The sequence below is a fragment of the Accipiter gentilis genome, chromosome Z (genome assembly GCF_929443795.1).
Source record: "Accipiter gentilis chromosome Z, bAccGen1.1, whole genome shotgun sequence".
NCBI classification, from domain to species: domain Eukaryota; kingdom Metazoa; phylum Chordata; class Aves; order Accipitriformes; family Accipitridae; genus Astur; species Astur gentilis.
Window position 1 is genome coordinate 59248918 of NC_064919.1, and position 13297 is coordinate 59262214.

The 13297-nt window shown below is 38.7% G+C and overlaps 1 protein-coding gene across 2 annotated transcripts in view; it reads right to left on the bottom strand.

The window, feature by feature from the left end:
• Window positions 1–13297, bottom strand: part of DOCK8 (dedicator of cytokinesis 8) — a 98044-nt gene that overhangs the window by 83791 nt on the left and 956 nt on the right. The window lies entirely within an intron of this gene.

Here is a 13297-nt window from a genome sequence, read left to right on the forward strand (position 1 = left end):
GTTGGGCCTAGATGAGGTATCATGAAAGGAAGATAAATAGCCATTTATTTTCTTTCTCTAAAATATGTTAGATCTGTGCCTGAACACTGTTGGGTTCTATAATTAAAATTATATGAATGCTCATAACGCATAAAGCTGGTTCACTGTAGTTTCACTGTAAATTATGCTCAATAATATAGTTCTTTGAAATATGTACTTTAAAAGCAGGCACAATGAGTATTTTGGTAGTATGTAGATAATAAGAAAACTTAAAAACAGAGCAACAATTTAGAAATAAAAGAAAACACAAAGACAACAGCTTTAAAGATCACCTATGAATTGGAAATCAGAAACTTCATAAGAAAAAACTGATTTTAAAAATATGCTTCACACGCCTAACAGATCAAGTTGTCCGAAGTTACCTACTATTAGAAGTTACCTTCTAGACAGAGTCAGGAAGAGTAATCCTCCCTTAGAATCCCTTCCAGCAGGCTCTGAGGAACAGCGAGTTGTCATCTGCAAGAGCTGCATACACAATTAGATAGCAATGAAAGATGAAAAAATGAAATAAAAAGAGGCTATAAGAACTATCCCCAAGGACAGAGAAACCTTCGCATTTAAATGTATACAGATGGCAGAATCATAAGGTAAAATAGTCAAAACTTGTGCTTAACAGGTAAAATACTCAGTCTTGACTACCCTGAGGAGTAATCCCTTTCATCTGACACTGACATAGAAAATTCTCAAGTAGCTTTTGTTCTTTTTCTGATCCTAATGTGAAACTTCCCTACAACTAAAACCAAGCAACAAAAAAACTATGGAAGAGAAAAAGGTAATAATTACCTAGCCCTCTCCTTCACTCCTCCACACAAAGACACACAAAGTTTACAAAGTTTTGTGCAACAATCCACATCTTTAACTAGCAAATATGGGAATCTTGCTTAGAAGTCCTTTTCTTACTGCCAGCGGAACTACCTGTTTTTCTTCTAAGTTTCTAATTAGTCCTTTAGGCACCAGAGCTCTACTTTGTTAGTCACTGTTTACAGCCATGGTCAATCTGAACTGGCTGCTATTTCCTTGATGGCTCAGGTAGGCTGTACACCCTTACTTGGGGGTCCACCACATTAAGAATCTGTATCAGCTAAGGCAATAAAGATCCTATCTGAGACCATTGAAATTTAACCACAGTCTTCTCAAAGGGGATGGTGCAGGAACAAAGGAAGAAGTCTAGGAGAGGAAATTGTCGACTTCATTATGCTGGCATCTTGTTACAAAATAAAACAAGCAAGAGGTCAATTTTTATTTTTGCCCCAGGTCATGTATGCCATTCATTCAGTGAAGGTTTTTCACTACCACTCAGTTTTGCTGTTTCTACCTCAGGAAGAGATAAAAGCAAACATAAAAATTAATTTTCTAATCCTGGCAGCAGAGGAAAAGGACAAACAGATTTTCATGCCACGCAAAGAAAATGAAGACTTAGGATTTGGTCCTGATGAGTCTGCTTTTATGTGCTTTTTAATCACTGCGCTCTACGACTAATATGGAAAAGCTACGATATAACATTTGAAAAGACATTGTGCATCCATTGTTGACTAGTTGGCTCTTGCAATGAAAGTGGTTTTAGGTGTAATGTTTCATATGATAGTTTAGTGGTACCTCCTAGAGAGCAGAGTATAAATCAATCTTATCTGTCATCCCATTATGGACTTAAACTAATCATGATAGTTTATATATGCAATACACATTAATATTTCACATGATGCTAATTAATGATGCTAATAGAAGATAAATTTGTGTGAAAACAACACAATTCTTTTGTTGTCCCCATTAGCTTAAAATGCATCAGCATACAGAAATATATCCACAATTCTTTCATACTGAAGGGATTAACCTCAATTTATCTAAGGATAATTTTCTGTGGTTGGCGCAGAGCTCTCTCTGCTTGAAGTGCTAAAGCTCGCACTGGTGCTTCATTAAATGTTCACTGCAGCTGAGATGGCTGAAGAAAAGCTTTCTAACAAGTGTGCCAAGTCTCCAGAAGACTCTACAGGTCTATATTCCAGGGCAGAACTTTATAGTTAGGGCCTACCTCTTTCCCGCCCCCCCCCCCCCCCCTTGTTGCTTGCTAAAACGTTTAAATGTCTTCCAAAGTCTTAGATTCTCTACAAGAAGTGCGATTTCAAAAGCATTAGTGATCATACATGCCATTTTCCTTTTATACTTTGACTTGAAATGTAATAGAAAGATACCAATTTGTGCTTTTAGATTGTTGTTTTGCCTGCACTATCCTACCAATTCACAATAGGGTAATTATGAAACAAATGCAAGGTTTTATCTTCCAGCTCACACATATTATCTGAGCTTCACAAGGACTTACACTAAGAAAATACTACCATAGTCCTAACAATTTTGTAAAACCCGTACCAGGTTTAATAATGCATGTACTTTATTTTCACTTTCTTCCTAATAAACAATTATTTATAATAAGTGAAAAAGTCTGACATTAAGAATAATAATAAAGAGCATGTAAATGTTATTCTAGGGAATTTTTTCTTTTTTGCTTCTCCAGGTTTTTTTTTTAATTTTTATCAGGGTCAGGGTTGGTATTTTTATCAACAAGGAAAAAAATGTGTATTTAGTCTCTTTCATGACTGACCACTTCAAAGAAATTCACAATATATTCACAGATGGGTCTTTAATACTGTGAGTACTTCAAAAGCCAGAAGAGGAGAAAATGCAGATGGCACAGAACCGGAAAAATAATTTGTGTTAATATTTTGGCCCCTCATTTCCTAAGACCACAGATTTGTGGAGCTTCAGTGTGACCTTTCTGCGACAGCAAAACCATGAGTTGGGTTTTCTCCCGTTACTTCTTCAAATAACATTTTTTTCTTTGGAACTGTAAGTTTAACTAGAAAAAGCAGGATCTTTTATTAGGGCATTATACCTAAAAAAAAAAAAAAAAGGCCCAATTTCAAGTACATGAAGAGGTACTGCCATTTTTAGAACAGAGAATTCTGATTCAACTTCAGTGGGAGCCAGAGCAGTAACTAAAACACAATTGAAACCTGGATATCCCACTCACACTTTTAAAAGTAAGAATATCCACAGAAATTGGCATATGTTAACAACCGTGTTGTTAAAAAGAATATATTTTTTTATACGCTGGCTACACTACAGGTACAAATTCCACAGAAGTTATATTACACACCCTCAGAAACAAATTTGCAAGACATTTTATATCTAAGTCAGAAACTGAATTTCACTTTGCGATTCATCTGGAAAATTTCAAGCTTGGGGAAAGGTTAACTTTTACTCTAACTATGTTCTAAACGTGAGGTTTTCTTATTATAATGATTGTAAAGCTCAGATCATGTGACAACTGAAATAAAACACACTCTTATCTAATCAAGTTTGCTTGAGTTTAGGGAAAAATACTAATACCGAGTCCAGGTGTGCTGACTCCTTTATAAAAAGTCTCCAGGTCATTATTACTGAAGCTCAGGAAACTGTGAGATTCATCATGTACAAGTATTATTCTACAAAGGTTGCAAGGAAAAATATTGTGGACTTTTTGTATGAACTTGGCCCAAAAGCTGATCTAGGCCTGGACCTATTTTTCTGTAACTGCATTCATGATGGCAAGCATTTAGTATTAGTATGTTATCAGGTAAGCACTTTTCACAGCCTTTTTTCCTACTGCTAACAGACAACAGTATAGTTTGGTGTGTGTTTTTCAAATCAAGTTTAAAAAAAAAAGGGCAAGTTAGAATAGAAGAAAGGATGACTACGCTGAAGTGTGCTCATGAACCATGATTTTTAATGACCATAAAACCTAAAAGTGGTAGAGGGTATAAAATACAACACTAAAAATTTCTTCCTTGCTGGTTTTCACTTCATGCCTGAAAATGAAAACTGTTTGGAAAGATAAATAAGGGATATTCATATGTGGGACCTGGTGGACATAAAGAAGTTTCTCATTTGCAGCTACATTTTTCTTGGGTAAGCTTAGGATTTCCTGTACTATGAAAAAAGAACCTCATCATGAATTGCAGCCTAGACTTCGCAATGCACGTAGATGTCTTAAGTCTAAGAGGTACATAAGATCTTAAAAAAGGTTTTTAAAATGCCGGTTTTCTGCCCAGAGCCTAAAGTACATTTCATGCTCAGCCATCTTCCAGAGACAAAGCAAAAACCTCAGTACTCTAATCATGTAGCAAGGATTGTTATGCGTGATTCCAGTGATTGCACAGGTATGTAAGTACAGCATAATACCAGTCTTCAACAACTGTAATTGGAAATAGATGGTTATATTTTAAATACTATTTGAGTATGTAGTCAGATGAAAAGATCAGCTTCCTGCTAAAACCAGTTGTCAATAACATCTGGGAATGTTACAACAATCACAGTTGTCCCAACAGTAACAACAATATTCTGCTTGCTTGACCATCTGTTCTCTAAAGGCTTTGTGACTAAAGGTGCCTACTTGCTGATAAAGAGTACACTTGTTTATGGAGCCTATCTTTCCTGCACTTGTAATTTTTCACAGAGATTTGGATGGATGGGCCTGTGTTTGTCATCAACCCCCTATTTGAGTAGCTACTCTCCCCTTGATTGTACAGCAGGCAGTCCACTCCAGAAGAGGTAATCATAAAGTTCGAGGTAAACAATAGAAACCAGAAGTAAATCACTGTGAATAACCAAAGGCATTAGTATCCTCTGAAAGTTAAGAGGGCATTTTCTTACTCTTTCTTTTCTACTTCCTAAAAGTTAGATGTATTTTAGGCAGGAAATGTTGTAATCTATGTGACAGACAATAGGATATGAAATCTACTAAGAGCATCCTGAATAATCTTATCTTTGAAAAATGAGCAGATACAGGAATCTCTATTAGCACTATGAATTAATACCCTATGGCATAATCTTGATATATATTTTATATTTTTATATATATATATATAAAAAAATATTGCTTTCTTCCTCAACTTACTCCTGTAACTGATTTACAATCCACCTCTGCTAGACAAGGAAGCGATGTTCACACCACTCCCCAACAGAATTAGAAACACCTTAAGGACACACACAGAGTTTTGCACAGATAAAACATGGCTTTGTGCATTGTTTGCTTTTATTAATTTTGTACGTATATAAAATGTGACAGCTTGCAATCTAAGCCTAGTCCATAGCAAATACTATAGCAGTGTTCCTCTTGTCATGCAGTTGTCTCTCTTACAGCCTCCAGCTATGTTCTAGCCCACATGGTCTACAGCACAGCTTGCTCCCAGGTATAATTCAGCAGGCTGTGTGGATGCAGACAGGCTTTGATATAGTTGGGCTTAAAAGCAACAATTATCAATGCCAGAATGTGAGGTGCAAATCAGCTGATACTGGTTTCAGTTATACATAGTGACCAATCAAACTGTATACCACTTGAGTTTGTCATTTGCTCAAGTGTGGTTGTAAAACATGTTTAGAAGCACTGCACTGACATAGATTTAGTCTAATTTGACTGCTCACTGGAAACTCCCTAGCAAAGGCAAATGAATTATCCTTAGGGCTGATGAAAAGATAATGTAACAGGCATTAGGAAGTTCCCTCTATTAGCTTTAGAGCTATTTACAATAGATAGGATCCATCCGTAGCCTGCTTTAATATTCTTGACTTTGTGGTAGATTTAGAAGGTTGTTATTCCCACAGGATACATCCCTCCCTTGGAGTGGAATACCACCTGTAAAAATGTCCCAAAAGAAGAGACAGGTTAATTAATATATGTAAGAAAGGAGCCATCTGAGGTATTAAATGGCTGTTTAGTCATTCACATGCAGTGAGCACTCATAACTGATACAACAGGGATGAAACCATGGTCTCAATTCCTCCTTATCTTTTCTGCACACTCAGATTGCCTTGCATCTAAACAGTGGTGGGATGGGAGGTAAAGCACCTATGTGCAGAGGCTGAAGCAGGGATCAGCTTTTATGAATACCGTATGAAGGAACACAGCTCCCTGTCTTCTCTCCCTCTTCTGCACCTGCTTTGGAGCCATGTACAACCTATTTCCTATGCTGAACACAAATCCAGAAGACACCAAGACAATGATGCCATAAAAAGCTATTAGAAATCGGCTTGCATTAAGTCAGGAAGACAGGAGTGACTTTTTCTGGGAAGAAGTAACACTAAGCAGATTGTGTTCTTCATTATGTCCAAAGGGAACTGATGTCTAAAGCTGGTGAAGTACTAGCTGGATGAGTGGACAGCGAGTTGGACTGAAAACTGGCTGAACAGGCCCACAGGGTGGTGATCCGTGGCATGAAGTCTAGCTGGAGGCCATTAACTAGCAGAATACCCCAGGTCAATACTGGGTCCAGTCCTGTTTAACATCTTTATTAATGATCTGGATGATGGGGCAGAGTGTGCCCTCAGCAAGTTTGGTGATGACACAGAACTGGTAGCAGTGGCTGATGTACCAGAGGGTCATGCTGCCCTTCAGAGGGACCAAAACGGGCTGGAGAAATTGACTGGCAGGAACCTCATGAAGTTCAGCAGGGAGAAGTGCAAAGCCCTGCACTTGGAACATCCCCATGCACCAATATATGCCAGGGGGCCACCCAGCCAGAAAGCAGCTTTGCAGAAAAGGACCTGGAGGTCCTAGAGGACCACGTTGGTCCTAGGAGACCATGACTTCAACGAAGTTGAATGTAAGCCAGCAATGTGCCCTGGTGGCAAAGAAGGCTGATGTTATCCTGAGGTGCACTAGGCAGAATATTGCCAATGATCCTTCCCCTCTGCTCAGTACTGGTGAGACATGCGTGGGTTCTGTGTGCAAGTCTGGGCTTCCCAGTACAAGAGAGACATGGACATATTGAGGAGAGACCAGCCAGGGGCCACAAAGGTGATGAAGGGATCAGAGCATCTCTCCTAAGAGGAAAGGCTGAGAGAGCTGGGACTGTTCAGCCTGGAGAAGGGAAGGCTCAGGAGGCATCTTATCAATGTATGCAAATACCTGAAGGGAGAACATAAAGAAGACGGAGTCAGGCTCCTTTCAGTGGTCCACAGTGACAGGACCAGAGGCAGTGGGCACAACCTGAAACACAGGAGTTTCCACCTGAAACACTTTTTTATTATGAGAGTGACTAAGCCCCAGCACAGGTTGCTCAGAGAAGTTGCAGAGTCTGCCTCTTTGGAAGTCTTCAAAAGCCATCTGAACTGGGCAGCCAGGTCTAAGTGTCCCTGCTTAAGCAGATGGGCTGGACAAGATGACCTCCAGAGGTCTCTTCCAACCTCAACCATTCTGTGACTCTGTGAAAGAAAGGAGCAGATAGTTTCGTCACTTTATAATCTATCCCTGTAAACCGGAAATGGCAATTGGGAGAAAACACATGTTGAACTCAGCTGAAAAACTGGAAAAAAATGAATATAAAAGTTAATGAAAGGTGAAAAAGGAAAATGATTTTCCTGAAGGACAACCACCCCAGTATTTCCTATAGCCAAATTAAAAGGCTCTCCAAGAAAACTAGTATGCAGGAAGAAGACTAGTGAGCCTTACCTCAGAGCCCAGCAAGATAATGGAACAGATTCTCCTGGAAGTTCTGTTAAAGCATATGGAATACAGGGAGGTGATTAAAGACAGCCAACATGGCTTCATCTAGGGCAGGATGTGCCTGACTAATCCAGTGGCCTTCTACAATGGAGTGACTGCATGAGTGGACAAGCGAAGAGCAACTGATGTCATCTTCCTGGACTTCTGTATGGTCCTCCACAACTTTCTTACCTCTAAATTAGAGAGACATACACGGACTTGATGGACAGACTGTTAGGTGGTTAAGGAACTAGTGGGATGGCCACATCTAAAGAGTTACAGTGAACAGCTCAATATCCAAATGGAAACCAGTAACAACTGGTCTTCCTCAAGGGTAAGTACAGGGACCAATACTATTTAATACCTTCATTAATGACATCGATAGCGGGACTGAGTGCACCCTCAGCTAGTTTGCAGACAACATCAAGCTGAGTTCTGCAGTTGTTTCACCTGAGGGAAGGGATGCCATCCAGTGGGACCCTGACAGGCTTAAGGGGTGGCCCATGTGAACCTCATGAGGTTCAACAAGGCCAAGTTCAAGGTCCCACATCTGGGTCAGGGCAATCCCCAAGATCAGTACAGACTGGGGGATGAAGGAATTGAGAGCAGTCCTGCGGAGAACGACTTGGGGATCTTGGATGAAAAATTGGACATGAGCTAGCAATGTGTGTTTGGAGCCCAGAAAGCCAACCGTATCCTGAGCTGCATCAAAAGAAGCGTGGCCAGCAGGTCAAGGGAGATGATTCTGCCCCTCTACTCTGCTCTGGTGAGACCCCACCTAGAGTACTGTATCCAGCTCTGGGGCCTCCAGTACAACAAGGACATGGACCTCTTAGAGCAGGTCCAGAGGAAGGCCATGAAGATGATCAGATGGCTAGAGCACCACTTCCGTGAAGAAAGCCTGAGAGAGTTGGGGTTGTTTAGCCGGGAGAAGAGAAGGCTTTGGTAAGACCTTACTGTGGCCTTTCAATACTTAAAGGGGCCTTTTAAGAAAGACAGAGAGAGACTTTTTAATAGGGCCTGTAGCGATAGGACAAGGGGTAATGTCTCAAGCTAAAAGAGCACAGATTCAGGCTAGATATAAGGAAGAAATTTTGTACAATCAAGGTGGTAAACCACTGGAACAGGCTGGCCAGAGAAGTTGTGGATGGTCCATCAACGGAAATGTTCAAGGTCTAGCTGGATGGGGCTTTGAGCAACCTATCTAGTGGAACGTGTCCCTGCCCATGGCAGGGGAGTTGGAACTAGGTGATCTTAAGGTGCCTTCCAACACAAACCTTTCTATGGTTCTAAGATGTAAACCCAATCTTTATACTCCCTGCACATGCAACTCCAAGTAATTTTCTCCAAAGGATTGAAAAAATGAGCTTCTCATTTATTTTTATGGAAGTCTAAGAAAACTGGCCATTTACTATATAAACTGTTACTGTTATATGTAACATATGAAACTTCTATACATCCTACTTTTTTATCTTTAATCTGTTATTATTGTTTAATATTCTCTGTACCAAATAAAAAAACACTACTATTTCACACATGTAGTATGTAAGAAGTAGTCTTTTCCCATAGCAATTACAAATAGGAATTTTTTAACCTCTCTTAAAAGCCATTGTACACTGTATATTTATGGCATGGATTTTAGATTACTTCAAATGGGTTATTATTCGATTGTTCAAAAAAACCATCTTGAATATAAACCTGCAAAGGCTTATTAACTTGAGTTATCCTCACTTAGATAGATTCCCAGGGTGCAACTCATTAAAGCAGGATTCAACCCTTTCATCAAGTATGCTCTGCTTTGTGACTCTCTTGAATTAGGCTGACTCAGTAAAAACAAACACAGGATTTTTAGTACTGCCATTGTCCTGACATTACATATTATAAGGCTATGGCACAATGGTCGTACTTGATAAGAAGGACGTATCTACAAGCAGCTTTTAAAAGTTGATAAAGTATGAACGTGCATTTTAGGTATGCAGCAAACACATGGAAAATGCCTTCGCTATTAGCAGACTGGTACTTTTATTAAGGCTTTTATAATGTATTACTTTATGTTAAGAAACTTACTGTGAGAATTTACCACATCTTTTTAAAAACGCCCTAGACCTTTATACTTACTACATAAATCTATTGTACATACAAAGGACTGAGGTACTCCCTGCAGCTTACTTAATATATTTAAAGATTAAAAAGAAAAATTAATTAAAAGAAATAGCTTGGTCTATATAATGGAGTCTCAACAATGCTTTTAAGTAATTAACACTTTATTATATCCATATAACAAGGGTTTTATTGAAATTCAGTCAAAAGATGCTGGCCTCAACCCCATAAAGGGGTTGCATTGAACAGAAATCTGCTATCAGAGCACATAGGAAATGGCCTGTTCTGCCACTGAAACTATTTTGCACTGTGCCTGACCCCTCTGTAACAGCCTTTGCCATTTAGGGTAATTTCTTGTCAACTTTCAGGGCTGAGATTTGTACAATATTAGGCTGAAGATTACCTTTTCATTTCAGGTAGAAATAATTTAAATGTCATCATTAATGTAACCTAGAATTCATGGTACAATTTGAGAATGAGGTAGGGGTTTGACTTTTATCATAGGCTTTTTGAAATTTGCAATCTTTAGCTAAATGTTTGCTTTAATATTGGTAGTGTGGGTTGCTTGTTTTTTTACATATAAATCTATGCAAGTCAATTCATTCTTATGTATACTTATTAAAACTGGAAGAGGAAAAGAAAATTTTGTTTGCGACTGGACAATTTCAAGGAAATGAAATGATAGAAGTAAATGCTAAAAACGTGTTTTATAACAGTTGTAAAATGCAAACATTGGTTGTCTGTAGAAACAGTTGAGTATGTCTATTGGGAGTGGTTTTAATTGCATGAGTCACATGACTGAAATTTAAGTGATGTGTTAGGGAGCTGTATTGCTGCTCTTGATAGTTTTCTGTTTTGTAATTTATGTGTTGAAATGTTTTCAATGTATAGCACTGGTGGCCAGGGCCCTAGGTAGGTGCCTAAAGCACAGTTTTCTTCAGTTGAAATCAAAACAAGTACTTACTACTGAAAGATCTATGTAGAAGGTAAAATAGTACACAACACTAGCTAAATAAAAGTAATAAAAATAGAAGATATCTTCCATGAATTCTGTGTTCATCCTAACACACTACTGAGGCAAACTGATTAAAATTCAACTTTTGTGGTCTCTCAGACGTACACTGCTCAGCTGGTACATGTTAGAGCCCACACTTTTAGCAATGATGAGTTGTTTTCTCTCAGCAGTTTGCAAAATTATTTTTCAATTTTCTTTGTTTCTGGTATAAATACTGCGATTGGAAAGTAGACACATTTACAACACACAATCCAGATACCTTCTAATTACTATCTAGGACTCAACTCAAAAAGGATGATCTGGTTTTTCATGTCCTGTGCTGGCTTCCAACCACCACAGACACCTAACACTGTCGGAGGGCACCTTAAAGGTGTCTTAGTGTTGCACATTAATGAGGGTTTTCTTCCCCTTCCTTTGTCCAGTGCAGGAGGCCATTTGGAAAGACAGTTACAACTTACTTTTAAGTGATAGTATAGGCTTCATTTTGAAGAACGTATAAAGTTGGACAGAAATTTAAATTCTCATGTAATAAAAAAAAGTTATTTCAAGAGGATATTTTCTGAGGTCCAGCTCAGTTTTCAGCAACTGAGCTCTGGGTAATACACAAGTAAGTAGGAGGAAAGCTGCCTAATGTTAGGGACGCTAAAGGCTTGCTCCTTCACTTTTACATATGAGATGAATATCATTATACATAAAAGTTATCCCATTAAAACAGAAGGAACTACTCACATACATGCATTAAAAACATATGTGCAAGTCTTTGCAGGATTAAAAAAAAGGCAGGAAGCAACAGGTTGGGGCAATAGACACCAGATGGGTAGAAAGAAGAATAAAGAGGTAGGAAGACATGGTTACGCGGGCAGGTTGCATACACAGCTTACAGGTTTGAAGGCATTTGAAGGCCTGTTTTTTAAAGTTTGACCTTGTTTTAAACAAATGTGATGCTTGTCATGTAACAGGTGTTCCAGAAGCATCTGCATCCAGTTCCAGTGCTCATGATCGATAACTCACACTAACTTTAAAACGTGACAAGACCACAAACACAACATTTCAGATCACACCATTGTTAATTTTTTTACAGAAAAGTGTTTAGCATAGTTCATCGGGTGGTCACGCTTCACCAAACATCCAGGATAAACCTTATGTAACTAGGAGGGAGACAAGCTGATGTCATTGTACTGAGGAACCAGTGCAGAGCCTAAAATTCTGCTGGTCCTCATAAAAACAGTATATAGCTTAGTCAAGCCACTGGCAAGAGAAAGAGTGAGAAAGAGAAGAGCTTGCATGCGAATTTGTAGTGAAAGGAAAGTAATTATGCAGGCAGTGTAATAACTCCTGTAAATGATGCCTTGCCAGTAACGTCCAACTTTCACTAAGAGTTGCATTTTGAAGAAGTAAACTCAGGAACTCTGAAGAAAGAGGAACAAAATTTTATAGCTGTAAATTAGCCTTTTATGTACAGGCAAGGAGGCTAACACACTGACCTATTATTCCTCTTATTTTGAAAAATCCTTTTAAAAAACCCAAAACACACACCACATTAAAAACACTGCTTGTGAAGATACATGACTACTGTCAGTAGAACAAACTGTACTTTAGTCATGTAAGAATGACCTGCTCCTTTTGAAGAAAGGGAAACACAATGTTCTGCTAGCAAATATATGCTATGTCTACTATACTGTGTAAAAGTGAATATTCCTACTCGTAAAATAAGCATGCAGATTGTTAAACCGGAATCATATTCAGAACATGATGATTAAAATATTTGAACATTTAATTTGCTACAAAAATATTGAATATTTCACTATTGAATCAAAAGAAGAAGAAATATAAAAAATTATAACAACAAATTAATTTCACAACCATTCTTACTAGCAAAACTTTTGCAAGCCTTTGTGAAATGAAGCCAGATTAATCGTTATGAGTCCACTACTTTGTAATGTTTTAGTCAGATGAACAGTGACCATCACCACTGCTGGGAAAAGCTGCCAGAAGGCTGACCCTAAAAATAGGAAGAAAGAAAATAATCCAAACTCTCTAAATATCAGCCAGTTATGCTCTTTATTCAAGAAAGTCTCCAAATGATCCGGAATTGTGGCAGGATCCTGTAGCGAACTGCTCATCTGATGGCTTCTCAATATGTTGTCTCACTCTTGTGAATATCCCACTGTACATTTAAAATTAATTTCCAAAGCATACAGAAAGGTACGCTGATGCGTATTCTGCCATGGGAAAGGCACATCACGGCAGAGCTAATTTTATCCTCTGTGACTGCAAACCCCATGTCTTCCAATAAATTGCTGAGGAGGTGGAGTTTCTCTGCATACTTTTCTCTCTGGCACAGAGACGTATCCTCAGTTTATATTACCATTACGCTATCTGTTCTTCCGTTTGTCAGCAAATTCAGTTGCCTTGTACTGAGATTAACACCCTGGAAACCCAGTTTCTGTCTCAGATGATGAGACACTTGCAAAGGAGGCCTGTGTTTTCCTTTAACCTAACAATACACAAATAATTGTCTTGGTTTCTTACTGCCACCACAGAGTGCAGACCAGCTGAGAGTCAGCACTTCCCTGGGAAAAGACACCGAAGTCTAGCAGACAGTGAGCTCAGTCGCAAAAGTATGG